Below are 24,461 nucleotides of genomic sequence, written 5' to 3'. Positions count from 1 at the left end.
CCAATACAGGGCGCTGCAGGACCCACACGGTTTCACTTGCTTTGTAAAGTAGGCCCCCAGATTGTGTCAGATATGAGGGGGAGAGAGAAAAAAAACTTTGCTCCCTCATTTCATGCAGTAGCTTGTCTACTTTGTAAAATGGTAGGCCTCGCTGGGCTGCCGTAGTCTTCCTACACATAGTAAGCGTTTAAATTGAGGCGGCGAAAACTAGAAGAAAGAGAGCATTTTTGGTTTGCGTGCAGATTTTGGGCAGGTGGATTGGTGGCAAAACACAAAGTATTTGTCTATGGTGCTTATAAGACGGGGGACAAAAGAAAAAAATCACATTTGCTTTTGGTTCACTTGCTTGAGAAATACGCTTTTTGGGCCATTTGGGTGAAACAACTTTTGACGTGTTCAAATCAGTAAAAAGACTAATGGCTTTTTTGAGACTACAAAGTCTTTTGAAAGAAAAAACAAACAAACAAACAAAAACCAAGGTATAATTTGTGTGAGTGCCGCAGGGGGGATAAGAAAGAAAGAAAAAAGAAATAAAAAGAAATCCGTGACGACGACGTTCGGACGAGCGCTAACGTCGGAAAATGGTCTCGGTGCGAGGATGAGAAAACCCTCAGCAGCGAGGGGGTTAAATCTCAAGCTGCCTTTTATATTTTATTTTCCAATTTAAGAACCCATTGAGACATAGGACGGTGCACTGCCTGTTGCTTTTCATATGGAGATGAGGGTTGCAGCTACTGTAACTGTGCCCGACTGCTTTTATGACATGACGGTATGCAAATTCATCTGCTGCAGTGTGCCCTGGGAAGGATTTGCACTAGTTGTGCGCATAGTTTGGGGGTGCTTCAGGAACAGTCACCCTTCCGCCTTCCCATGTCAACGCGAAGAGATGCAGCCTCCCTGCAGTTTTCTTTTCCCGTCCCCTGCCGAGAGTTCACTTGTCATGGCTCCGGTCAACCTCCTTCACTTGACGGGGGTGTGCCCAAGCAGGGGCCCTCCTGAGCCCTAGTCCAACTCATACTTACCTGGCAGGGGAGATACCATGATCACGAAGGTGGTTCTCCCAGGGCGAGGCTCATCCATTGCACTCCGGGTGTGCTGACCCCTGCGATTTCCCCAAATGCGGGAAACTCGACTGCATAATTTGTGGTAGTGGGGGACTGCGTTCGCGCTTTCCCCTGATCATCTCTGGTAAAAGTCAGATCTTTTTGTGTGCTGCTGGTGCTGTCTCTTCCTTTGCTGTTTCCATCCTTTTCTTCATTTCAACCCTCCCTCCACTGGACCCCTGTGCCCGTTAAGGTGCGCTTCTATCTTTCACTCAGCGCTCTCTTCTCATCTCTTCTCCTGTGCGCTGGCTGCATGCTTCCTTGCTTTTTCCGGCCTTGTACTGTGCTTCGCATATACAACCAATACAGGGCGCTGCAGGACCCACACGGTTTCACTTGCTTTGTAAAGTAGGCCCCCAGATTGTGTCAGATATGAGGGGGAGAGAGAAAAAAAACTTTGCTCCCTCATTTCATGCAGTAGCTTGTCTACTTTGTAAAATGGTAGGCCTCGCTGGGCTGCCGTAGTCTTCCTACACATAGTAAGCGTTTAAATTGAGGCGGCGAAAACTAGAAGAAAGAGAGCATTTTTGGTTTGCGTGCAGATTTTGGGCAGGTGGATTGGTGGCAAAACACAAAGTATTTGTCTATGGTGCTTATAAGACGGGGGACAAAAGAAAAAAAATCACATTTGCTTTTGGTTCACTTGCTTGAGAAATACGCTTTTTGGGCCATTTGGGTGAAACAACTTTTGACGTGTTCAAATCAGTAAAAAGACTAATGGCTTTTTTGAGACTACAAAGTCTTTTGAAAGAAAAAAAAAACAAACAAAAACCAAGCTATAATTTGTGTGAGTGCCGCAGGGGGGATAAGAAAGAAAGAAAAAATAAATAAAAAGAAATCCGTGACGACGACGTTCGGACGAGCGCTAACGTCGGAAAATGGTCTCGGTGCGAGGATGAGAAAACCCTCAGCAGCGAGGGGGTTAAATCTCAAGCTGCCTTTTATATTTTATTTTCCAATTTAAGAACCCATTGAGACATAGGACGGTGCACTGCCTGTTGCTTTTCATATGGAGATGAGGGTTGCAGCTACTGTAACTGTGCCCGACTGCTTTTATGACATGACGGTATGCAAATTCATCTGCTGCAATGTGCCCTGGGAAGGATTTGCACTAGTTGTGCGCATAGTTTGGGGGTGCTTCAGGAACAGTCACCCTTCCGCCTTCCCATGTCAACGTGAAGAGATGCAGCCTCCCTGCAGTTTTCTTTTCCCGTCCCCTGCCGAGAGTTCACTTGTCATGGCTCCGGTCAACCTCCTTCACTTGACGGGGGTGTGCCCAAGCAGGGGCCCTCCTGAGCCCTAGTCCAACTCATACTTACCTGGCAGGGGAGATACCATGATCACGAAGGTGGTTCTCCCAGGGCGAGGCTCATCCATTGCACTCCGGGTGTGCTGACCCCTGCGATTTCCCCAAATGCGGGAAACTCGACTGCATAATTTGTGGTAGTGGGGGACTGCGTTCGCGCTTTCCCCTGATCATCTCTGGTAAAAGTCAGATCTTTTTGTGTGCTGCTGGTGCTGTCTCTTCCTTTGCTGTTTCCATCCTTTTCTTCATTTCAACCCTCCCTCCACTGGACCCCTGTGCCCGTTAAGGTGCGCTTCTATCTTTCACTCAGCGCTCTCTTCTCATCTCTTCTCCTGTGCGCTGGCTGCATGCTTCCTTGCTTTTTCTGGCCTTGTACTGTGCTTTGCATATACAACCAATACAGGGCGCTGCAGGACCCACACGGTTTCACTTGCTTTGTAAAGTAGGCCCCCAGATTGTGTCAGATATGAGGGGGAGAGACAAAAAAAACTTTGCTCCCTCATTTCATGCAGTAGCTTGTCTACTTTGTAAAATGGTAGGCCTCGCTGGGCTGCCGTAGTCTTCCTACACATAGTAAGCGTTTAAATTGAGGCGGCGAAAACTAGAAGAAAGAGAGCATTTTTGGTTTGCGTGCAGATTTTGGGCAGGTGGATTGGTGGCAAAACACAAAGTATTTGTCTATGGTGCTTATAAGACGGGGGACAAAAGAAAAAAAATCACATTTGCTTTTGGTTCACTTGCTTGAGAAATACGCTTTTTGGGCCATTTGGGTGAAACAACTTTTGACGTGTTCAAATCAGTAAAAAGACTAATGGCTTTTTTGAGACTACAAAGTCTTTTGAAAGAAAAAACAAACAAACAAACAAAAACCAAGGTATAATTTGTGTGAGTGCCGCAGGGGGGATAAGAAAGAAAGAAAAAAGAAATAAAAAGAAATCCGTGACGACGACGTTCGGACGAGCGCTAACGTCGGAAAATGGTCTCGGTGCGAGGATGAGAAAACCCTCAGCAGCGAGGGGGTTAAATCTCAAGCTGCCTTTTATATTTTATTTTCCAATTTAAGAACCCATTGAGACATAGGACGGTGCACTGCCTGTTGCTTTTCATATGGAGATGAGGGTTGCAGCTACTGTAACTGTGCCCGACTGCTTTTATGACATGACGGTATGCAAATTCATCTGCTGCAGTGTGCCCTGGGAAGGATTTGCACTAGTTGTGCGCATAGTTTGGGGGTGCTTCAGGAACAGTCACCCTTCCGCCTTCCCATGTCAACGTGAAGAGATGCAGCCTCCCTGCAGTTTTCTTTTCCCGTCCCCTGCCGAGAGTTCACTTGTCATGGCTCCGGTCAACCTCCTTCACTTGACGGGGGTGTGCCCAAGCAGGGGCCCTCCTGAGCCCTAGTCCAACTCATACTTACCTGGCAGGGGAGATACCATGATCACGAAGGTGGTTCTCCCAGGGTGAGGCTCATCCATTGCACTCCGGGTGTGCTGACCCCTGCGATTTCCCCAAATGTGGGAAACTCGACTGCATAATTTGTGGTAGTGGGGGACTGCGTTCGCGCTTTCCCCTGATCATCTCTGGTAAAAGTCAGATCTTTTTGTGTGCTGCTGGTGCTGTCTCTTCCTTTGCTGTTTCCATCCTTTTCTTCATTTCAACCCTCCCTCCACTGGACCCCTGTGCCCGTTAAGGTGCGCTTCTATCTTTCACTCAGCGCTCTCTTCTCATCTCTTCTCCTGTGCGCTGGCTGCATGCTTCCTTGCTTTTTCCGGCCTTGTACTGTGCTTCGCATATACAACCAATACAGGGCGCTGCAGGACCCACTCGGTTTCACTTGCTTTGTAAAGTAGGCCCCCAGATTGTGTCAGATATGAGGGGGAGAGAGAAAAAAAACTTTGCTCCCTCATTTCATGCAGTAGCTTGTCTACTTTGTAAAATGGTAGGCCTCGCTGGGCTGCCGTAGTCTTCCTACACATAGTAAGCGTTTAAATTGAGGCGGCGAAAACTAGAAGAAAGAGAGCATTTTTGGTTTGCGTGCAGATTTTGGGCAGGTGGATTGGTGGCAAAACACAAAGTATTTGTCTATGGTGCTTATAAGACGGGGGACAAAAGAAAAAAAATCACATTTGCTTTTGGTTCACTTGCTTGAGAAATACGCTTTTTGGGCCATTTGGGTGAAACAACTTTTGACGTGTTCAAATCAGTAAAAAGACTAATGGCTTTTTTGAGACTACAAAGTCTTTTGAAAGAAAAAACAAACAAACAAACAAAAACCAAGGTATAATTTGTGTGAGTGCCGCAGGGGGGATAAGAAAGAAAGAAAAAAGAAATAAAAAGAAATCCGTGACGACGACGTTCGGACGAGCGCTAACGTCGGAAAATGGTCTCGGTGCGAGGATGAGAAAACCCTCAGCAGCGAGGGGGTTAAATCTCAAGCTGCCTTTTATATTTTATTTTCCAATTTAAGAACCCATTGAGACATAGGACGGTGCACTGCCTGTTGCTTTTCATATGGAGATGAGGGTTGCAGCTACTGTAACTGTGCCCGACTGCTTTTATGACATGACGGTATGCAAATTCATCTGCTGCAGTGTGCCCTGGGAAGGATTTGCACTAGTTGTGCGCATAGTTTGGGGGTGCTTCAGGAACAGTCACCCTTCCGCCTTCCCATGTCAACGTGAAGAGATGCAGCCTCCCTGCAGTTTTCTTTTCCCGTCCCCTGCCGAGAGTTCACTTGTCATGGCTCCGGTCAACCTCCTTCACTTGACGGGGGTGTGCCCAAGCAGGGGCCCTCCTGAGCCCTAGTCCAACTCATACTTACCTGGCAGGGGAGATACCATGATCACGAAGGTGGTTCTCCCAGGGTGAGGCTCATCCATTGCACTCCGGGTGTGCTGACCCCTGCGATTTCCCCAAATGCGGGAAACTCGACTGCATAATTTGTGGTAGTGGGGGACTGCGTTCGCGCTTTCCCCTGATCATCTCTGGTAAAAGTCAGATCTTTTTGTGTGCTGCTGGTGCTGTCTCTTCCTTTGCTGTTTCCATCCTTTTCTTCATTTCAACCCTCCCTCCACTGGACCCCTGTGCCCGTTAAGGTGCGCTTCTATCTTTCACTCAGCGCTCTCTTCTCATCTCTTCTCCTGTGCGCTGGCTGCATGCTTCCTTGCTTTTTCCGGCCTTGTACTGTGCTTCGCATATACAACCAATACAGGGCGCTGCAGGACCCACACGGTTTCACTTGCTTTGTAAAGTAGGCCCCCAGATTGTGTCAGATATGAGGGGGAGAGAGAAAAAAAATTTTGCTCCCTCATTTCATGCAGTAGCTTGTCTACTTTGTAAAATGGTAGGCCTCGCTGGGCTGCCGTAGTCTTCCTACACATAGTAAGCGTTTAAATTGAGGCGGCGAAAACTAGAAGAAAGAGAGCATTTTTGGTTTGCGTGCAGATTTTGGGCAGGTGGATTGGTGGCAAAACACAAAGTATTTGTCTATGGTGCTTATAAGACGGGGACAAAAGAAAAAAAAATCACATTTGCTTTTGGTTCACTTGCTTGAGAAATACGCTTTTTGGGCCATTTGGGTGAAACAACTTTTGACGTGTTCAAATCAGTAAAAAGACTAATGGCTTTTTTGAGACTACAAAGTCTTTTGAAAGAAAAAACAAACAAACAAACAAAAACCAAGGTATAATTTGTGTGAGTGCCGCAGCCCCCCTGAAAGAAAGAAAAAATAAATAAAAAGAAATCCGTGACGACGACGTTCGGACGAGCGCTAACGTCGGAAAATGGTCTCGGTGCGAGGATGAGAAAACCCTCAGCAGCGAGGGGGTTAAATCTCAAGCTGCCTTTTATATTTTATTTTCCAATTTAAGAACCCATTGAGACATAGGACGGTGCACTGCCTGTTGCTTTTCATATGGAGATGAGGGTTGCAGCTACTGTAACTGTGCCCGACTGCTTTTATGACATGACGGTATGCAAATTCATCTGCTGCAGTGTGCCCTGGGAAGGATTTGCACTAGTTGTGCGCATAGTTTGGGGGTGCTTCAGGAACAGTCACCCTTCCGCCTTCCCATGTCAACGTGAAGAGATGCAGCCTCCCTGCAGTTTTCTTTTCCCGTCCCCTGCCGAGAGTTCACTTGTCATGGCTCCGGTCAACCTCCTTCACTTGACGGGGGTGTGCCCAAGCAGGGGCCCTCCTGAGCCCTAGTCCAACTCATACTTACCTGGCAGGGGAGATACCATGATCACGAAGGTGGTTCTCCCAGGGCGAGGCTCATCCATTGCACTCCGGGTGTGCTGACCCCTGCGATTTCCCCAAATGCGGGAAACTCGACTGCATAATTTGTGGTAGTGGGGGACTGCGTTCGCGCTTTCCCCTGATCATCTCTGGTAAAAGTCAGATCTTTTTGTGTGCTGCTGGTGCTGTCTCTTCCTTTGCTGTTTCCATCCTTTTCTTCATTTCAACCCTCCCTCCACTGGACCCCTGTGCCCGTTAAGGTGCGCTTCTATCTTTCACTCAGCGCTCTCTTCTCATCTCTTCTCCTGTGCGCTGGCTGCATGCTTCCTTGCTTTTTCCGGCCTTGTACTGTGCTTCGCATATACAACCAATACAGGGCGCTGCAGGACCCACACGGTTTCACTTGCTTTGTAAAGTAGGCCCCCAGATTGTGTCAGATATGAGGGGGAGAGAGAAAAAAAAATTTGCTCCCTCATTTCATGCAGTAGCTTGTCTACTTTGTAAAATGGTAGGCCTCGCTGGGCTGCCGTAGTCTTCCTACACATAGTAAGCGTTTAAATTGAGGCGGCGAAAACTAGAAGAAAGAGAGCATTTTTGGTTTGCGTGCAGATTTTGGGCAGGTGGATTGGTGGCAAAACACAAAGTATTTGTCTATGGTGCTTATAAGACGGGGGACAAAAGAAAAAAAAATCACATTTGCTTTTGGTTCACTTGCTTGAGAAATACGCTTTTTGGGCCATTTGGGTGAAACAACTTTTGACGTGTTCAAATCAGTAAAAAGACTAATGGCTTTTTTGAGACTACAAAGTCTTTTGAAAGAAAAAACAAACAAACAAACAAAAACCAAGGTATAATTTGTGTGAGTGCCGCAGCCCCCCTGAAAGAAAGAAAAAATAAATAAAAAGAAATCCGTGACGACGACGTTCGGACGAGCGCTAACGTCGGAAAATGGTCTCGGTGCGAGGATGAGAAAACCCTCAGCAGCGAGGGGGTTAAATCTCAAGCTGCCTTTTATATTTTATTTTCCAATTTAAGAACCCATTGAGACATAGGACGGTGCACTGCCTGTTGCTTTTCATATGGAGATGAGGGTTGCAGCTACTGTAACTGTGCCCGACTGCTTTTATGACATGACGGTCTGCAAATTCATCTGCTGCAGTGTGCCCTGGGAAGGATTTGCACTAGTTGTGCGCATAGTTTGGGGGTGCTTCAGGAACAGTCACCCTTCCGCCTTCCCATGTCAACGTGAAGAGATGCAGCCTCCCTGCAGTTTTCTTTTCCCGTCCCCTGCCGAGAGTTCACTTGTCATGGCTCCGGTCAACCTCCTTCACTTGACGGGGGTGTGCCCAAGCAGGGGCCCTCCTGAGCCCTAGTCCAACTCATACTTACCTGGCAGGGGAGATACCATGATCACGAAGGTGGTTCTCCCAGGGCGAGGCTCATCCATTGCACTCCGGGTGTGCTGACCCCTGCGATTTCCCCAAATGCGGGAAACTCGACTGCATAATTTGTGGTAGTGGGGGACTGCGTTCGCGCTTTCCCCTGATCATCTCTGGTAAAAGTCAGATCTTTTTGTGTGCTGCTGGTGCTGTCTCTTCCTTTGCTGTTTCCATCCTTTTCTTCATTTCAACCCTCCCTCCACTGGACCCCTGTGCCCGTTAAGGTGCGCTTCTATCTTTCACTCAGCGCTCTCTTCTCATCTCTTCTCCTGTGCGCTGGCTGCATGCTTCCTTGCTTTTTCCGGCCTTGTACTGTGCTTCGCATATACAACCAATACAGGGCGCTGCAGGACCCACACGGTTTCACTTGCTTTGTAAAGTAGGCCCCCAGATTGTGTCAGATATGAGGGGGAGAGACAAAAAAAACTTTGCTCCCTCATTTCATGCAGTAGCTTGTCTACTTTGTAAAATGGTAGGCCTCGCTGGGCTGCCGTAGTCTTCCTACACATAGTAAGCGTTTAAATTGAGGCGGCGAAAACTAGAAGAAAGAGAGCATTTTTGGTTTGCGTGCAGATTTTGGGCAGGTGGATTGGTGGCAAAACACAAAGTATTTGTCTATGGTGCTTATAAGACGGGGGACAAAAGAAAAAAAATCACATTTGCTTTTGGTTCACTTGCTTGAGAAATACGCTTTTTGGGCCATTTGGGTGAAACAACTTTTGACGTGTTCAAATCAGTAAAAAGACTAATGGCTTTTTTGAGACTACAAAGTCTTTTGAAAGAAAAAACAAACAAACAAACAAAAACCAAGGTATAATTTGTGTGAGTGCCGCAGGGGGGATAAGAAAGAAAGAAAAAAGAAATAAAAAGAAATCCGTGACGACGACGTTCGGACGAGCGCTAACGTCGGAAAATGGTCTCGGTGCGAGGATGAGAAAACCCTCAGCAGCGAGGGGGTTAAATCTCAAGCTGCCTTTTATATTTTATTTTCCAATTTAAGAACCCATTGAGACATAGGACGGTGCACTGCCTGTTGCTTTTCATATGGAGATGAGGGTTGCAGCTACTGTAACTGTGCCCGACTGCTTTTATGACATGACGGTATGCAAATTCATCTGCTGCAGTGTGCCCTGGGAAGGATTTGCACTAGTTGTGCGCATAGTTTGGGGGTGCTTCAGGAACAGTCACCCTTCCGCCTTCCCATGTCAACGCGAAGAGATGCAGCCTCCCTGCAGTTTTCTTTTCCCGTCCCCTGCCGAGAGTTCACTTGTCATGGCTCCGGTCAACCTCCTTCACTTGACGGGGGTGTGCCCAAGCAGGGGCCCTCCTGAGCCCTAGTCCAACTCATACTTACCTGGCAGGGGAGATACCATGATCACGAAGGTGGTTCTCCCAGGGCGAGGCTCATCCATTGCACTCCGGGTGTGCTGACCCCTGCGATTTCCCCAAATGCGGGAAACTCGACTGCATAATTTGTGGTAGTGGGGGACTGCGTTCGCGCTTTCCCCTGATCATCTCTGGTAAAAGTCAGATCTTTTTGTGTGCTGCTGGTGCTGTCTCTTCCTTTGCTGTTTCCATCCTTTTCTTCATTTCAACCCTCCCTCCACTGGACCCCTGTGCCCGTTAAGGTGCGCTTCTATCTTTCACTCAGCGCTCTCTTCTCATCTCTTCTCCTGTGCGCTGGCTGCATGCTTCCTTGCTTTTTCCGGCCTTGTACTGTGCTTCGCATATACAACCAATACAGGGCGCTGCAGGACCCACTCGGTTTCACTTGCTTTGTAAAGTAGGCCCCCAGATTGTGTCAGATATGAGGGGGAGAGACAAAAAAAACTTTGCTCCCTCATTTCATGCAGTAGCTTGTCTACTTTGTAAAATGGTAGGCCTCGCTGGGCTGCCGTAGTCTTCCTACACATAGTAAGCGTTTAAATTGAGGCGGCGAAAACTAGAAGAAAGAGAGCATTTTTGGTTTGCGTGCAGATTTTGGGCAGGTGGATTGGTGGCAAAACACGAAGTATTTGTCTATGGTGCTTATAAGACGGGGGACAAAAGAAAAAAAATCACATTTGCTTTTGGTTCACTTGCTTGAGAAATACGCTTTTTGGGCCATTTGGGTGAAACAACTTTTGACGTGTTCAAATCAGTAAAAAGACTAATGGCTTTTTTGAGACTACAAAGTCTTTTGAAAGAAAAAAAAAACAAACAAAAACCAAGCTATAATTTGTGTGAGTGCCGCAGGGGGGATAAGAAAGAAAGAAAAAAGAAATAAAAAGAAATCCGTGACGACGACGTTCGGACGAGCGCTAACGTCGGAAAATGGTCTCGGTGCGAGGATGAGAAAACCCTCAGCAGCGAGGGGGTTAAATCTCAAGCTGCCTTTTATATTTTATTTTCCAATTTAAGAACCCATTGAGACATAGGACGGTGCACTGCCTGTTGCTTTTCATATGGAGATGAGGGTTGCAGCTACTGTAACTGTGCCCGACTGCTTTTATGACATGACGGTATGCAAATTCATCTGCTGCAATGTGCCCTGGGAAGGATTTGCACTAGTTGTGCGCATAGTTTGGGGGTGCTTCAGGAACAGTCACCCTTCCGCCTTCCCATGTCAACGTGAAGAGATGCAGCCTCCCTGCAGTTTTCTTTTCCCGTCCCCTGCCGAGAGTTCACTTGTCATGGCTCCGGTCAACCTCCTTCACTTGACGGGGGTGTGCCCAAGCAGGGGCCCTCCTGAGCCCTAGTCCAACTCATACTTACCTGGCAGGGGAGATACCATGATCACGAAGGTGGTTCTCCCAGGGCGAGGCTCATCCATTGCACTCCGGGTGTGCTGACCCATGCGATTTCCCCAAATGCGGGAAACTCGACTGCATAATTTGTGGTAGTGGGGGACTGCGTTCGCGCTTTCCCCTGATCATCTCTGGTAAAAGACAGATCTTTTTGTGTGCTGCTGGTGCTGTCTCTTCCTTTGCTGTTTCCATCCTTTTCTTCATTTCAACCCTCCCTCCACTGGACCCCTGTGCCCGTTAAGGTGCGCTTCTATCTTTCACTCAGCGCTCTCTTCTCATCTCTTCTCCTGTGCGCTGGCTGCATGCTTCCTTGCTTTTTCCGGCCTTGTACTGTGCTTCGCATATACAACCAATACAGGGCGCTGCAGGACCCACTCGGTTTCACTTGCTTTGTAAAGTAGGCCCCCAGATTGTGTCAGATATGAGGGGGAGAGACAAAAAAAACTTTGCTCCCTCATTTCATGCAGTAGCTTGTCTACTTTGTAAAATGGTAGGCCTCGCTGGGCTGCCGTAGTCTTCCTACACATAGTAAGCGTTTAAATTGAGGCGGCGAAAACTAGAAGAAAGAGAGCATTTTTGGTTTGCGTGCAGATTTTGGGCAGGTGGATTGGTGGCAAAACACAAAGTATTTGTCTATGGTGCTTATAAGACGGGGGACAAAAGAAAAAAAAATCACATTTGCTTTTGGTTCACTTGCTTGAGAAATACGCTTTTTGGGCCATTTGGGTGAAACAACTTTTGACGTGTTCAAATCAGTAAAAAGACTAATGGCTTTTTTGAGACTACAAAGTCTTTTGAAAGAAAAAACAAACAAACAAACAAAAACCAAGGTATAATTTGTGTGAGTGCCGCAGGGGGGATAAGAAAGAAAGAAAAAAGAAATAAAAAGAAATCCGTGACGACAACGTTCGGACGAGCGCTAACGTCGGAAAATGGTCTCGGTGCGAGGATGAGAAAACCCTCAGCAGCGAGGGGGTTAAATCTCAAGCTGCCTTTTATATTTTATTTTCCAATTTAAGAACCCATTGAGACATAGGACGGTGCACTGCCTGTTGCTTTTCATATGGAGATGAGGGTTGCAGCTACTGTAACTGTGCCCGACTGCTTTTATGACATGACGGTATGCAAATTCATCTGCTGCAGTGTGCCCTGGGAAGGATTTGCACTAGTTGTGCGCATAGTTTGGGGGTGCTTCAGGAACAGTCACCCTTCCGCCTTCCCATGTCAACGTGAAGAGATGCAGCCTCCCTGCAGTTTTCTTTTCCCGTCCCCTGCCGAGAGTTCACTTGTCATGGCTCCGGTCAACCTCCTTCACTTGACGGGGGTGTGCCCAAGCAGGGGCCCTCCTGAGCCCTAGTCCAACTCATACTTACCTGGCAGGGGAGATACCATGATCACGAAGGTGGTTCTCCCAGGGTGAGGCTCATCCATTGCACTCCGGGTGTGCTGACCCCTGCGATTTCCCCAAATGTGGGAAACTCGACTGCATAATTTGTGGTAGTGGGGGACTGCGTTCGCGCTTTCCCCTGATCATCTCTGGTAAAAGTCAGATCTTTTTGTGTGCTGCTGGTGCTGTCTCTTCCTTTGCTGTTTCCATCCTTTTCTTCATTTCAACCCTCCCTCCACTGGACCCCTGTGCCCGTTAAGGTGCGCTTCTATCTTTCACTCAGCGCTCTCTTCTCATCTCTTCTCCTGTGCGCTGGCTGCATGCTTCCTTGCTTTTTCCGGCCTTGTACTGTGCTTCGCATATACAACCAATACAGGGCGCTGCAGGACCCACTCGGTTTCACTTGCTTTGTAAAGTAGGCCCCCAGATTGTGTCAGATATGAGGGGGAGAGACAAAAAAAACTTTGCTCCCTCATTTCATGCAGTAGCTTGTCTACTTTGTAAAATGGTAGGCCTCGCTGGGCTGCCGTAGTCTTCCTACACATAGTAAGCGTTTAAATTGAGGCGGCGAAAACTAGAAGAAAGAGAGCATTTTTGGTTTGCGTGCAGATTTTGGGCAGGTGGATTGGTGGCAAAACACAAAGTATTTGTCTATGGTGCTTATAAGACGGGGGACAAAAGAAAAAAAAATCACATTTGCTTTTGGTTCACTTGCTTGAGAAATACGCTTTTTGGGCCATTTGGGTGAAACAACTTTTGACGTGTTCAAATCAGTAAAAAGACTAATGGCTTTTTTGAGACTACAAAGTCTTTTGAAAGAAAACAAAAACAAACAAAAACCAAGGTATAATTTGTGTGAGTGCCGCAGGGGGGATAAGAAAGAAAGAAAAAAGAAATAAAAAGAAATCCGTGACGACGACGTTCGGACGAGCGCTAACGTCGGAAAATGGTCTCGGTGCGAGGATGAGAAAACCCTCAGCAGCGAGGGGGTTAAATCTCAAGCTGCCTTTTATATTTTATTTTCCAATTTAAGAACCCATTGAGACATAGGACGGTGCACTGCCTGTTGCTTTTCATATGGAGATGAGGGTTGCAGCTACTGTAACTGTGCCCGACTGCTTTTATGACATGACGGTATGCAAATTCATCTGCTGCAGTGTGCCCTGGGAAGGATTTGCACTAGTTGTGCGCATAGTTTGGGGGTGCTTCAGGAACAGTCACCCTTCCGCCTTCCCATGTCAACGCGAAGAGATGCAGCCTCCCTGCAGTTTTCTTTTCCCGTCCCCTGCCGAGAGTTCACTTGTCATGGCTCCGGTCAACCTCCTTCACTTGACGGGGGTGTGCCCAAGCAGGGGCCCTCCTGAGCCCTAGTCCAACTCATACTTACCTGGCAGGGGAGATACCATGATCACGAAGGTGGTTCTCCCAGGGCGAGGCTCATCCATTGCACTCCGGGTGTGCTGACCCCTGCGATTTCCCCAAATGCGGGAAACTCGACTGCATAATTTGTGGTAGTGGGGGACTGCGTTCGCGCTTTCCCCTGATCATCTCTGGTAAAAGTCAGATCTTTTTGTGTGCTGCTGGTGCTGTCTCTTCCTTTGCTGTTTCCATCCTTTTCTTCATTTCAACCCTCCCTCCACTGGACCCCTGTGCCCGTTAAGGTGCGCTTCTATCTTTCACTCAGCGCTCTCTTCTCATCTCTTCTCCTGTGCGCTGGCTGCATGCTTCCTTGCTTTTTCCGGCCTTGTACTGTGCTTCGCATATACAACCAATACAGGGCGCTGCAGGACCCACACGGTTTCACTTGCTTTGTAAAGTAGGCCCCCAGATTGTGTCAGATATGAGGGGGAGAGACAAAAAAAACTTTGCTCCCTCATTTCATGCAGTAGCTTGTCTACTTTGTAAAATGGTAGGCCTCGCTGGGCTGCCGTAGTCTTCCTACACATAGTAAGCGTTTAAATTGAGGCGGCGAAAACTAGAAGAAAGAGAGCATTTTTGGTTTGCGTGCAGATTTTGGGCAGGTGGATTGGTGGCAAAACACGAAGTATTTGTCTATGGTGCTTATAAGACGGGGGACAAAAGAAAAAAAATCACATTTGCTTTTGGTTCACTTGCTTGAGAAATACGCTTTTTGGGCCATTTGGGTGAAACAACTTTTGACGTGTTCAAATCAGTAAAAAGACTAATGGCTTTTTTGAGACTACAAAGTCTTTTGAAAGAAAAAACAAACAAACAAACAAAAACCAAGGTATAATTTGTGTGAGTGCCGCAGGGGGGATAAGAAAGAAAGAAAAAAGAAATAAAAAGAAATCCGTGACGACGACGTTCGGACGAGCGCTAACGTCGGAAAATGGTCTCGGTGCGAGGATGAGAAAACCCTCAGCAGCGAGGGGGTTAAATCTCAAGCTGCCTTTTATATTTTATTTTCCAATTTAAGAACCCATTGAGACATAGGACGGTGCACTGCCTGTTGCTTTTCATATGGAGATGAGGGTTGCAGCTACTGTAACTGTGCCCGACTGCTTTTATGACATGACGGTCTGCAAATTCATCTGCTGCAGTGTGCCCTGGGAAGGATTTGCACTAGTTGTGCGCATAGTTTGGGGGTGCTTCAGGAACAGTCACCCTTCCGCCTTCCCATGTCAACGTGAAGAGATGCAGCCTCCCTGCAGTTTTCTTTTCCCGTCCCCTGCCGAGAGTTCACTTGTCATGGCTCCGGTCAACCTCCTTCACTTGACGGGGGTGTGCCCAAGCAGGGGCCCTCCTGAGCCCTAGTCCAACTCATACTTACCTGGCAGGGGAGATACCATGATCACGAAGGTGGTTCTCCCAGGGTGAGGCTCATCCATTGCACTCCGGGTGTGCTGACCCCTGCGATTTCCCCAAATGCGGGAAACTCGACTGCATAATTTGTGGTAGTGGGGGACTGCGTTCGCGCTTTCCCCTGATCATCTCTGGTAAAAGTCAGATCTTTTTGTGTGCTGCTGGTGCTGTCTCTTCCTTTGCTGTTTCCATCCTTTTCTTCATTTCAACCCTCCCTCCACTGGACCCCTGTGCCCGTTAAGGTGCGCTTCTATCTTTCACTCAGCGCTCTCTTCTCATCTCTTCTCCTGTGCGCTGGCTGCATGCTTCCTTGCTTTTTCCGGCCTTGTACTGTGCTTCGCATATACAACCAATACAGGGCGCTGCAGGACCCACTCGGTTTCACTTGCTTTGTAAAGTAGGCCCCCAGATTGTGTCAGATATGAGGGGGAGAGACAAAAAAAACTTTGCTCCCTCATTTCATGCAGTAGCTTGTCTACTTTGTAAAATGGTAGGCCTCGCTGGGCTGCCGTAGTCTTCCTACACATAGTAAGCGTTTAAATTGAGGCGGCGAAAACTAGAAGAAAGAGAGCATTTTTGGTTTGCGTGCAGATTTTGGGCAGGTGGATTGGTGGCAAAACACAAAGTATTTGTCTATGGTGCTTATAAGACGGGGGACAAAAGAAAAAAAATCACATTTGCTTTTGGTTCACTTGCTTGAGAAATACGCTTTTTGGGCCATTTGGGTGAAACAACTTTTGACGTGTTCAAATCAGTAAAAAGACTAATGGCTTTTTTGAGACTACAAAGTCTTTTGAAAGAAAAAACAAACAAACAAACAAAAACCAAGGTATAATTTGTGTGAGTGCCGCAGGGGGGATAAGAAAGAAAGAAAAAAGAAATAAAAAGAAATCCGTGACGACGACGTTCGGACGAGCGCTAACGTCGGAAAATGGTCTCGGTGCGAGGATGAGAAAACCCTCAGCAGCGAGGGGGTTAAATCTCAAGCTGCCTTTTATATTTTATTTTCCAATTTAAGAACCCATTGAGACATAGGACGGTGCACTGCCTGTTGCTTTTCATATGGAGATGAGGGTTGCAGCTACTGTAACTGTGCCCGACTGCTTTTATGACATGACGGTATGCAAATTCATCTGCTGCAGTGTGCCCTGGGAAGGATTTGCACTAGTTGTGCGCATAGTTTGGGGGTGCTTCAGGAACAGTCACCCTTCCGCCTTCCCATGTCAACGTGAAGAGATGCAGCCTCCCTGCAGTTTTCTTTTCCCGTCCCCTGCCGAGAGTTCACTTGTCATGGCTCCGGTCAACCTCCTTCACTTGACGGGGGTGTGCCCAAGCAGGGGCCCTCCTGAGCCCTAGTCCAACTCATACTTACCTGGCAGGGGAGATACCATGATCACGAAGGTGGTTCTCCCAGGGCGAGGCTCATCCATTGCACTCCGGGTGTGCTGACCCCTGCGATTTCCCCAAATGCGGGAAACTCGACTGCATAATTTGTGGTAGTGGGGGACTGCGTTCGCGCTTTCCCCTGATCATCTCTGGTAAAAGTCAGATCTTTTTGTGTGCTGCTGGTGCTGTCTCTTCCTTTGCTGTTTCCATCCTTTTCTTCATTTCAACCCTCCCTCCACTGGACCCCTGTGCCCGTTAAGGTGCGCTTCTATCTTTCACTCAGCGCTCTCTTCTCATCTCTTCTCCTGTGCGCTGGCTGCATGCTTCCTTGCTTTTTCCGGCCTTGTACTGTGCTTCGCATATACAACCAATACAGGGCGCTGCAGGACCCACACGGTTTCACTTGCTTTGTAAAGTAGGCCCCCAGATTGTGTCAGATATGAGGGGGAGAGAGAAAAAAAATTTTGCTCCCTCATTTCATGCAGTAGCTTGTCTACTTTGTAAAATGGTAGGCCTCGCTGGGCTGCCGTAGTCTTCCTACACATAGTAAGCGTTTAAATTGAGGCGGCAAAAACTAGAAGAAAGAGAGCATTTTTGGTTTGCGTGCAGATTTTGGGCAGGTGGATTGGTGGCAAAACACAAAGTATTTGTCTATGGTGCTTATAAGACGGGGGACAAAAGAAAAAAAAATCACATTTGCTTTTGGTTCACTTGCTTGAGAAATACGCTTTTTGGGCCATTTGGGTGAAACAACTTTTGACGTGTTCAAATCAGTAAAAAGACTAATGGCTTTTTTGAGACTACAAAGTCTTTTGAAAGAAAAAACAAACAAACAAACAAAAACCAAGGTATAATTTGTGTGAGTGCCGCAGGGGGGATAAGAAAGAAAGAAAAAAGAAATAAAAAGAAATCCGTGACGACGACGTTCGGACGAGCGCTAACGTCGGAAAATGGTCTCGGTGCGAGGATGAGAAAACCCTCAGCAGCGAGGGGGTTAAATCTCAAGCTGCCTTTTATATTTTATTTTCCAATTTAAGAACCCATTGAGACATAGGACGGTGCACTGCCTGTTGCTTTTCATATGGAGATGAGGGTTGCAGCTACTGTAACTGTGCCCGACTGCTTTTATGACATGACGGTATGCAAATTCATCTGCTGCAATGTGCCCTGGGAAGGATTTGCACTAGTTGTGCGCATAGTTTGGGGGTGCTTCAGGAACAGTCACCCTTCCGCCTTCCCATGTCAACGTGAAGAGATGCAGCCTCCCTGCAGTTTTCTTTTCCCGTCCCCTGCCGAGAGTTCACTTGTCATGGCTCCGGTCAACCTCCTTCACTTGACGGGGGTGTGCCCAAGCAGGGGCCCTCCTGAGCCCTAGTCCAACTCATACTTACCTGGCAGGGGAGATACCATGATCACGAAGGTGGTTCTCCCAGGGCGAGGCTCATCCATTGCACTCCGGGTGTGCTGACCCCTGCGATTTCCCCAAATGCGGGAAACTCGACTGCATAATTTGTGGTAGTGGGGGACTGCGTTCGCGCTTTCCCCTGATCATCTCTGGTAAAAGTCAGATCTTTTTGTGTGCTGCTGGTGCTGTCTCTTCCTTTGCTGTTTCCATCCTTTTCTTCATTTCAACCCTCCCTCCACTGGACCCCTGTGCCCGTTAAGGTGCGCTTCTATCTTTCACTCAGCGCTCTCTTCTCATCTCTTCTCCTGTGCGCTGGCTGCATGCTTCCTTGCTTTTTCCGGCCTTGTACTGTGCTTCGCATATACAACCAATACAGGGCGCTGCAGGACCCACACGGTTTCACTTGCTTTGTAAAGTAGGCCCCCAGATTGTGTCAGATATGAGGGGGAGAGACAAAAAAAACTTTGCTCCCTCATTTCATGCAGTAGCTTGTCTACTTTGTAAAATGGTAGGCCTCGCTGGGCTGCCGTAGTCTTCCTACACATAGTAAGCGTTTAAATTGAGGCGGCGAAAACTAGAAGAAAGAGAGCATTTTTGGTTTGCGTGCAGATTTTGGGCAGGTGGATTGGTGGCAAAACACAAAGTATTTGTCTATGGTGCTTATAAGACGGGGGACAAAAGAAAAAAAATCACATTTGCTTTTGGTTCACTTGCTTGAGAAATACGCTTTTTGGGCCATTTGGGTGAAACAACTTTTGACGTGTTCAAATCAGTAAAAAGACTAATGGCTTTTTTGAGACTACAAAGTCTTTTGAAAGAAAAAACAAACAAACAAACAAAAACCAAGGTATAATTTGTGTGAGTGCCGCAGGGGGGATAAGAAAGAAAGAAAAAAGAAATAAAAAGAAATCCGTGACGACGACGTTCGGACGAGCGCTAACGTCGGAAAATGGTCTCGGTGCGAGGATGAGAAAACCCTCAGCAGCGAGGGGGTTAAATCTCAAGCTGCCTTTTATATTTTATTTTCCAATTTAAGAACCCATTGAGACATAGGACGGTGCACTGCCTGTTGCTTTTCATATGGAGATGAGGGTTGCAGCTACTGTAACTGTGCCCGACTGCTTTTATGACATGACGGTATGCAAATTCATCTGCTGCAGTGTGCCCTGGGAAGGATTTGCACTAGTTGTGCGCATAGTTTGGGGGTGCTTCAGGAACAGTCACCCTTCCGCCTTCCCATGTCAACGTGAAGAGATGCAGCCTCCCTGCAGTTTTCTTTTCCCGTCCCCTGCCGAGAGTTCACTTGTCATGGCTCCGGTCAACCTCCTTCACTTGACGGGGGTGTGCCCAAGCAGGGGCCCTCCTGAGCCCTAGTCCAACTCATACTTACCTGGCAGGGGAGATACCATGATCACGAAGGTGGTTCTCCCAGGGTGAGGCTCATCCATTGCACTCCGGGTGTGCTGACCCCTGCGATTTCCCCAAATGTGGGAAACTCGACTGCATAATTTGTGGTAGTGGGGGACTGCGTTCGCGCTTTCCCCTGATCATCTCTGGTAAAAGTCAGATCTTTTTGTGTGCTGCTGGTGCTGTCTCTTCCTTTGCTGTTTCCATCCTTTTCTTCATTTCAACCCTCCCTCCACTGGACCCCTGTGCCCGTTAAGGTGCGCTTCTATCTTTCACTCAGCGCTCTCTTCTCATCTCTTCTCCTGTGCGCTGGCTGCATGCTTCCTTGCTTTTTCCGGCCTTGTACTGTGCTTCGCATATACAACCAATACAGGGCGCTGCAGGACCCACACGGTTTCACTTGCTTTGTAAAGTAGGCCCCCAGATTGTGTCAGATATGAGGGGGAGAGACAAAAAAAACTTTGCTCCCTCATTTCATGCAGTAGCTTGTCTACTTTGTAAAATGGTAGGCCTCGCTGGGCTGCCGTAGTCTTCCTACACATAGTAAGCGTTTAAATTGAGGCGGCGAAAACTAGAAGAAAGAGAGCATTTTTGGTTTGCGTGCAGATTTTGGGCAGGTGGATTGGTGGCAAAACACAAAGTATTTGTCTATGGTGCTTATAAGACGGGGGACAAAAGAAAAAAATCACATTTGCTTTTGGTTCACTTGCTTGAGAAATACGCTTTTTGGGCCATTTGGGTGAAACAACTTTTGACGTGTTCAAATCAGTAAAAAGACTAATGGCTTTTTTGAGACTACAAAGTCTTTTGAAAGAAAAAACAAACAAACAAACAAAAACCAAGGTATAATTTGTGTGAGTGCCGCAGGGGGGATAAGAAAGAAAGAAAAAAGAAATAAAAAGAAATCCGTGACGACGACGTTCGGACGAGCGCTAACGTCGGAAAATGGTCTCGGTGCGAGGATGAGAAAACCCTCAGCAGCGAGGGGGTTAAATCTCAAGCTGCCTTTTATATTTTATTTTCCAATTTAAGAACCCATTGAGACATAGGACGGTGCACTGCCTGTTGCTTTTCATATGGAGATGAGGGTTGCAGCTACTGTAACTGTGCCCGACTGCTTTTATGACATGACGGTATGCAAATTCATCTGCTGCAATGTGCCCTGGGAAGGATTTGCACTAGTTGTGCGCATAGTTTGGGGGTGCTTCAGGAACAGTCACCCTTCCGCCTTCCCATGTCAACGTGAAGAGATGCAGCCTCCCTGCAGTTTTCTTTTCCCGTCCCCTGCCGAGAGTTCACTTGTCATGGCTCCGGTCAACCTCCTTCACTTGACGGGGGTGTGCCCAAGCAGGGGCCCTCCTGAGCCCTAGTCCAACTCATACTTACCTGGCAGGGGAGATACCATGATCACGAAGGTGGTTCTCCCAGGGCGAGGCTCATCCATTGCACTCCGGGTGTGCTGACCCCTGCGATTTCCCCAAATGCGGGAAACTCGACTGCATAATTTGTGGTAGTGGGGGACTGCGTTCGCGCTTTCCCCTGATCATCTCTGGTAAAAGTCAGATCTTTTTGTGTGCTGCTGGTGCTGTCTCTTCCTTTGCTGTTTCCATCCTTTTCTTCATTTCAACCCTCCCTCCACTGGACCCCTGTGCCCGTTAAGGTGCGCTTCTATCTTTCACTCAGCGCTCTCTTCTCATCTCTTCTCCTGTGCGCTGGCTGCATGCTTCCTTGCTTTTTCTGGCCTTGTACTGTGCTTTGCATATACAACCAATACAGGGCGCTGCAGGACCCACACGGTTTCACTTGCTTTGTAAAGTAGGCCCCCAGATTGTGTCAGATATGAGGGGGAGAGACAAAAAAAACTTTGCTCCCTCATTTCATGCAGTAGCTTGTCTACTTTGTAAAATGGTAGGCCTCGCTGGGCTGCCGTAGTCTTCCTACACATAGTAAGCGTTTAAATTGAGGCGGCGAAAACTAGAAGAAAGAGAGCATTTTTGGTTTGCGTGCAGATTTTGGGCAGGTGGATTGGTGGCAAAACACAAAGTATTTGTCTATGGTGCTTATAAGACGGGGGACAAAAGAAAAAAAATCACATTTGCTTTTGGTTCACTTGCTTGAGAAATACGCTTTTTGGGCCATTTGGGTGAAACAACTTTTGACGTGTTCAAATCAGTAAAAAGACTAATGGCTTTTTTGAGACTACAAAGTCTTTTGAAAGAAAAAACAAACAAACAAACAAAAACCAAGGTATAATTTGTGTGAGTGCCGCAGGGGGGATAAGAAAGAAAGAAAAAATAAATAAAAAGAAATCCGTGACGACGACGTTCGGACGAGCGCTAACGTCGGAAAATGGTCTCGGTGCGAGGATGAGAAAACCCTCAGCAGCGAGGGGGTTAAATCTCAAGCTGCCTTTTATATTTTATTTTCCAATTTAAGAACCCATTGAGACATAGGACGGTGCACTGCCTGTTGCTTTTCATATGGAGATGAGGGTTGCAGCTACTGTAACTGTGCCCGACTGCTTTTATGACATGACGGTATGCAAATTCATCTGCTGCAGTGTGCCCTGGGAAGGATTTGCACTAGTTGTGCGCATAGTTTGGGGGTGCTTCAGGAACAGTCACCCTTCCGCCTTCCCATGTCAACGTGAAGAGATGCAGCCTCCCTGCAGTTTTCTTTTCCCGTCCCCTGCCGAGAGTTCACTTGTCATGGCTCCGGTCAACCTCCTTCACTTGACGGGGGTGTGCCCAAGCAGGGGCCCTCCTGAGCCCTAGTCCAACTCATACTTACCTGGCAGGGGAGATACCATGATCACGAAGGTGGTTCTCCCAGGGCGAGGCTCATCCATTGCACTCCGGGTGTGCTGACCCCTGCGATTTCCCCAAATGCGGGAAACTCGACTGCATAATTTGTGGTAGTGGGGGACTGCGTTCGCGCTTTCCCCTGATCATCTCTGGTAAAAGTCAGATCTTTTTGTGTGCTGCTGGTGCTGTCTCTTCCTTTGCTGTTTCCATCCTTTTCTTCATTTCAACCCTCCCTCCACTGGACCCCTGTGCCCGTTAAGGTGCGCTTCTATCTTTCACTCAGCGCTCTCTTCTCATCTCTTCTCCTGTGCGCTGGCTGCATGCTTCCTTGCTTTTTCCGGCCTTGTACTGTGCTTCGCATATACAACCAATACAGGGCGCTGCAGGACCCACACGGTTTCACTTGCTTTGTAAAGTAGGCCCCCAGATTGTGTCAGATATGAGGGGGAGAGACAAAAAAAACTTTGCTCCCTCATTTCATGCAGTAGCTTGTCTACTTTGTAAAATGGTAGGCCTCGCTGGGCTGCCGTAGTCTTCCTACACATAGTAAGCGTTTAAATTGAGGCGGCGAAAACTAGAAGAAAGAGAGCATTTTTGGTTTGCGTGCAGATTTTGGGCAGGTGGATTGGTGGCAAAACACAAAGTATTTGTCTATGGTGCTTATAAGACGGGGGACAAAAGAAAAAAATCACATTTGCTTTTGGTTCACTTGCTTGAGAAATACGCTTTTTGGGCCATTTGGGTGAAACAACTTTTGACGTGTTCAAATCAGTAAAAAGACTAATGGCTTTTTTGAGACTACAAAGTCTTTTGAAAGAAAAAACAAACAAACAAACAAAAACCAAGGTATAATTTGTGTGAGTGCCGCAGGGGGGATAAGAAAGAAAGAAAAAAGAAATAAAAAGAAATCCGTGACGACGACGTTCGGACGAGCGCTAACGTCGGAAAATGGTCTCGGTGCGAGGATGAGAAAACCCTCAGCAGCGAGGGGGTTAAATCTCAAGCTGCCTTTTATATTTTATTTTCCAATTTAAGAACCCATTGAGACATAGGACGGTGCACTGCCTGTTGCTTTTCATATGGAGATGAGGGTTGCAGCTACTGTAACTGTGCCCGACTGCTTTTATGACATGACGGTATGCAAATTCATCTGCTGCAATGTGCCCTGGGAAGGATTTGCACTAGTTGTGCGCATAGTTTGGGGGTGCTTCAGGAACAGTCACCCTTCCGCCTTCCCATGTCAACGTGAAGAGATGCAGCCTCCCTGCAGTTTTCTTTTCCCGTCCCCTGCCGAGAGTTCACTTGTCATGGCTCCGGTCAACCTCCTTCACTTGACGGGGGTGTGCCCAAGCAGGGGCCCTCCTGAGCCCTAGTCCAACTCATACTTACCTGGCAGGGGAGATACCATGATCACGAAGGTGGTTCTCCCAGGGCGAGGCTCATCCATTGCACTCCGGGTGTGCTGACCCCTGCGATTTCCCCAAATGCGGGAAACTCGACTGCATAATTTGTGGTAGTGGGGGACTGCGTTCGCGCTTTCCCCTGATCATCTCTGGTAAAAGTCAGATCTTTTTGTGTGCTGCTGGTGCTGTCTCTTCCTTTGCTGTTTCCATCCTTTTCTTCATTTCAACCCTCCCTCCACTGGACCCCTGTGCCCGTTAAGGTGCGCTTCTATCTTTCACTCAGCGCTCTCTTCTCATCTCTTCTCCTGTGCGCTGGCTGCATGCTTCCTTGCTTTTTCCGGCCTTGTACTGTGCTTCGCATATACAACCAATACAGGGCGCTGCAGGACCCACACGGTTTCACTTGCTTTGTAAAGTAGGCCCCCAGATTGTGTCAGATATGAGGGGGAGAGACAAAAAAAACTTTGCTCCCTCATTTCATGCAGTAGCTTGTCTACTTTGTAAAATGGTAGGCCTCGCTGGGCTGCCGTAGTCTTCCTACACATAGTAAGCGTTTAAATTGAGGCGGCGAAAACTAGAAGAAAGAGAGCATTTTTGGTTTGCGTGCAGATTTTGGGCAGGTGGATTGGTGGCAAAACACAAAGTATTTGTCTATGGTGCTTATAAGACGGGGGACAAAAGAAAAAAATCACATTTGCTTTTGGTTCACTTGCTTGAGAAATACGCTTTTTGGGCCATTTGGGTGAAACAACTTTTGACGTGTTCAAATCAGTAAAAAGACTAATGGCTTTTTTGAGACTACAAAGTCTTTTGAAAGAAAAAACAAACAAACAAACAAAAACCAAGGTATAATTTGTGTGAGTGCCGCAGGGGGGATAAGAAAGAAAGAAAAAAGAAATAAAAAGAAATCCGTGACGACGACGTTCGGACGAGCGCTAACGTCGGAAAATGGTCTCGGTGCGAGGATGAGAAAAC

At 47.5% G+C, this 24,461-nt stretch overlaps 17 non-coding genes across 17 annotated transcripts; all 17 read left to right on the top strand.

The window, feature by feature from the left end:
* Positions 1-1,014: 1,014 nt before the first annotated feature.
* LOC134957512 (U1 spliceosomal RNA) lies at positions 1,015-1,178 on the top strand. Its single transcript, XR_010186633.1, has one exon. It is a non-coding gene; the product is annotated as a U1 spliceosomal RNA (small nuclear RNA).
* Positions 1,179-2,414: 1,236 nt separating this feature from the next.
* LOC134957507 (U1 spliceosomal RNA) lies at positions 2,415-2,578 on the top strand. The gene has a single exon (XR_010186624.1). It is a non-coding gene; the product is annotated as a U1 spliceosomal RNA (small nuclear RNA).
* A 1,240-nt stretch (positions 2,579-3,818) lies between these two features.
* LOC134955016 (U1 spliceosomal RNA) lies at positions 3,819-3,982 on the top strand. Its single transcript, XR_010185888.1, has one exon. It is a non-coding gene; the product is annotated as a U1 spliceosomal RNA (small nuclear RNA).
* A 1,240-nt stretch (positions 3,983-5,222) lies between these two features.
* LOC134955315 (U1 spliceosomal RNA) lies at positions 5,223-5,386 on the top strand. The gene has a single exon (XR_010185914.1). It is a non-coding gene; the product is annotated as a U1 spliceosomal RNA (small nuclear RNA).
* A 1,238-nt stretch (positions 5,387-6,624) lies between these two features.
* Positions 6,625-6,788, top strand: LOC134957503 (U1 spliceosomal RNA). Its single transcript, XR_010186621.1, has one exon. It is a non-coding gene; the product is annotated as a U1 spliceosomal RNA (small nuclear RNA).
* Positions 6,789-8,027: 1,239 nt separating this feature from the next.
* Positions 8,028-8,191, top strand: LOC134957499 (U1 spliceosomal RNA). The gene has a single exon (XR_010186620.1). It is a non-coding gene; the product is annotated as a U1 spliceosomal RNA (small nuclear RNA).
* Positions 8,192-9,431: 1,240 nt separating this feature from the next.
* Positions 9,432-9,595, top strand: LOC134957496 (U1 spliceosomal RNA). The gene has a single exon (XR_010186619.1). It is a non-coding gene; the product is annotated as a U1 spliceosomal RNA (small nuclear RNA).
* Positions 9,596-10,831: 1,236 nt separating this feature from the next.
* LOC134958598 (U1 spliceosomal RNA) lies at positions 10,832-10,995 on the top strand. The gene has a single exon (XR_010187076.1). It is a non-coding gene; the product is annotated as a U1 spliceosomal RNA (small nuclear RNA).
* A 1,241-nt stretch (positions 10,996-12,236) lies between these two features.
* Positions 12,237-12,400, top strand: LOC134955005 (U1 spliceosomal RNA). Its single transcript, XR_010185887.1, has one exon. It is a non-coding gene; the product is annotated as a U1 spliceosomal RNA (small nuclear RNA).
* A 1,237-nt stretch (positions 12,401-13,637) lies between these two features.
* LOC134957490 (U1 spliceosomal RNA) lies at positions 13,638-13,801 on the top strand. The gene has a single exon (XR_010186618.1). It is a non-coding gene; the product is annotated as a U1 spliceosomal RNA (small nuclear RNA).
* A 1,240-nt stretch (positions 13,802-15,041) lies between these two features.
* Positions 15,042-15,205, top strand: LOC134955293 (U1 spliceosomal RNA). The gene has a single exon (XR_010185912.1). It is a non-coding gene; the product is annotated as a U1 spliceosomal RNA (small nuclear RNA).
* Positions 15,206-16,445: 1,240 nt separating this feature from the next.
* LOC134957483 (U1 spliceosomal RNA) lies at positions 16,446-16,609 on the top strand. The gene has a single exon (XR_010186614.1). It is a non-coding gene; the product is annotated as a U1 spliceosomal RNA (small nuclear RNA).
* A 1,241-nt stretch (positions 16,610-17,850) lies between these two features.
* LOC134957479 (U1 spliceosomal RNA) lies at positions 17,851-18,014 on the top strand. Its single transcript, XR_010186613.1, has one exon. It is a non-coding gene; the product is annotated as a U1 spliceosomal RNA (small nuclear RNA).
* Positions 18,015-19,254: 1,240 nt separating this feature from the next.
* Positions 19,255-19,418, top strand: LOC134954983 (U1 spliceosomal RNA). Its single transcript, XR_010185886.1, has one exon. It is a non-coding gene; the product is annotated as a U1 spliceosomal RNA (small nuclear RNA).
* Positions 19,419-20,657: 1,239 nt separating this feature from the next.
* LOC134957474 (U1 spliceosomal RNA) lies at positions 20,658-20,821 on the top strand. Its single transcript, XR_010186612.1, has one exon. It is a non-coding gene; the product is annotated as a U1 spliceosomal RNA (small nuclear RNA).
* Positions 20,822-22,061: 1,240 nt separating this feature from the next.
* Positions 22,062-22,225, top strand: LOC134957465 (U1 spliceosomal RNA). Its single transcript, XR_010186609.1, has one exon. It is a non-coding gene; the product is annotated as a U1 spliceosomal RNA (small nuclear RNA).
* Positions 22,226-23,464: 1,239 nt separating this feature from the next.
* LOC134957461 (U1 spliceosomal RNA) lies at positions 23,465-23,628 on the top strand. The gene has a single exon (XR_010186607.1). It is a non-coding gene; the product is annotated as a U1 spliceosomal RNA (small nuclear RNA).
* Positions 23,629-24,461: the final 833 nt, after the last annotated feature.

This window comes from Pseudophryne corroboree, chromosome 1 (genome assembly GCF_028390025.1).
Source record: "Pseudophryne corroboree isolate aPseCor3 chromosome 1, aPseCor3.hap2, whole genome shotgun sequence".
In the NCBI taxonomy this organism is placed as follows: domain Eukaryota; kingdom Metazoa; phylum Chordata; class Amphibia; order Anura; family Myobatrachidae; genus Pseudophryne; species Pseudophryne corroboree.
The sequence above is the reverse complement of the archived record's forward strand: the minus strand, read 5'-3'. Positions and strand labels throughout refer to the sequence as shown.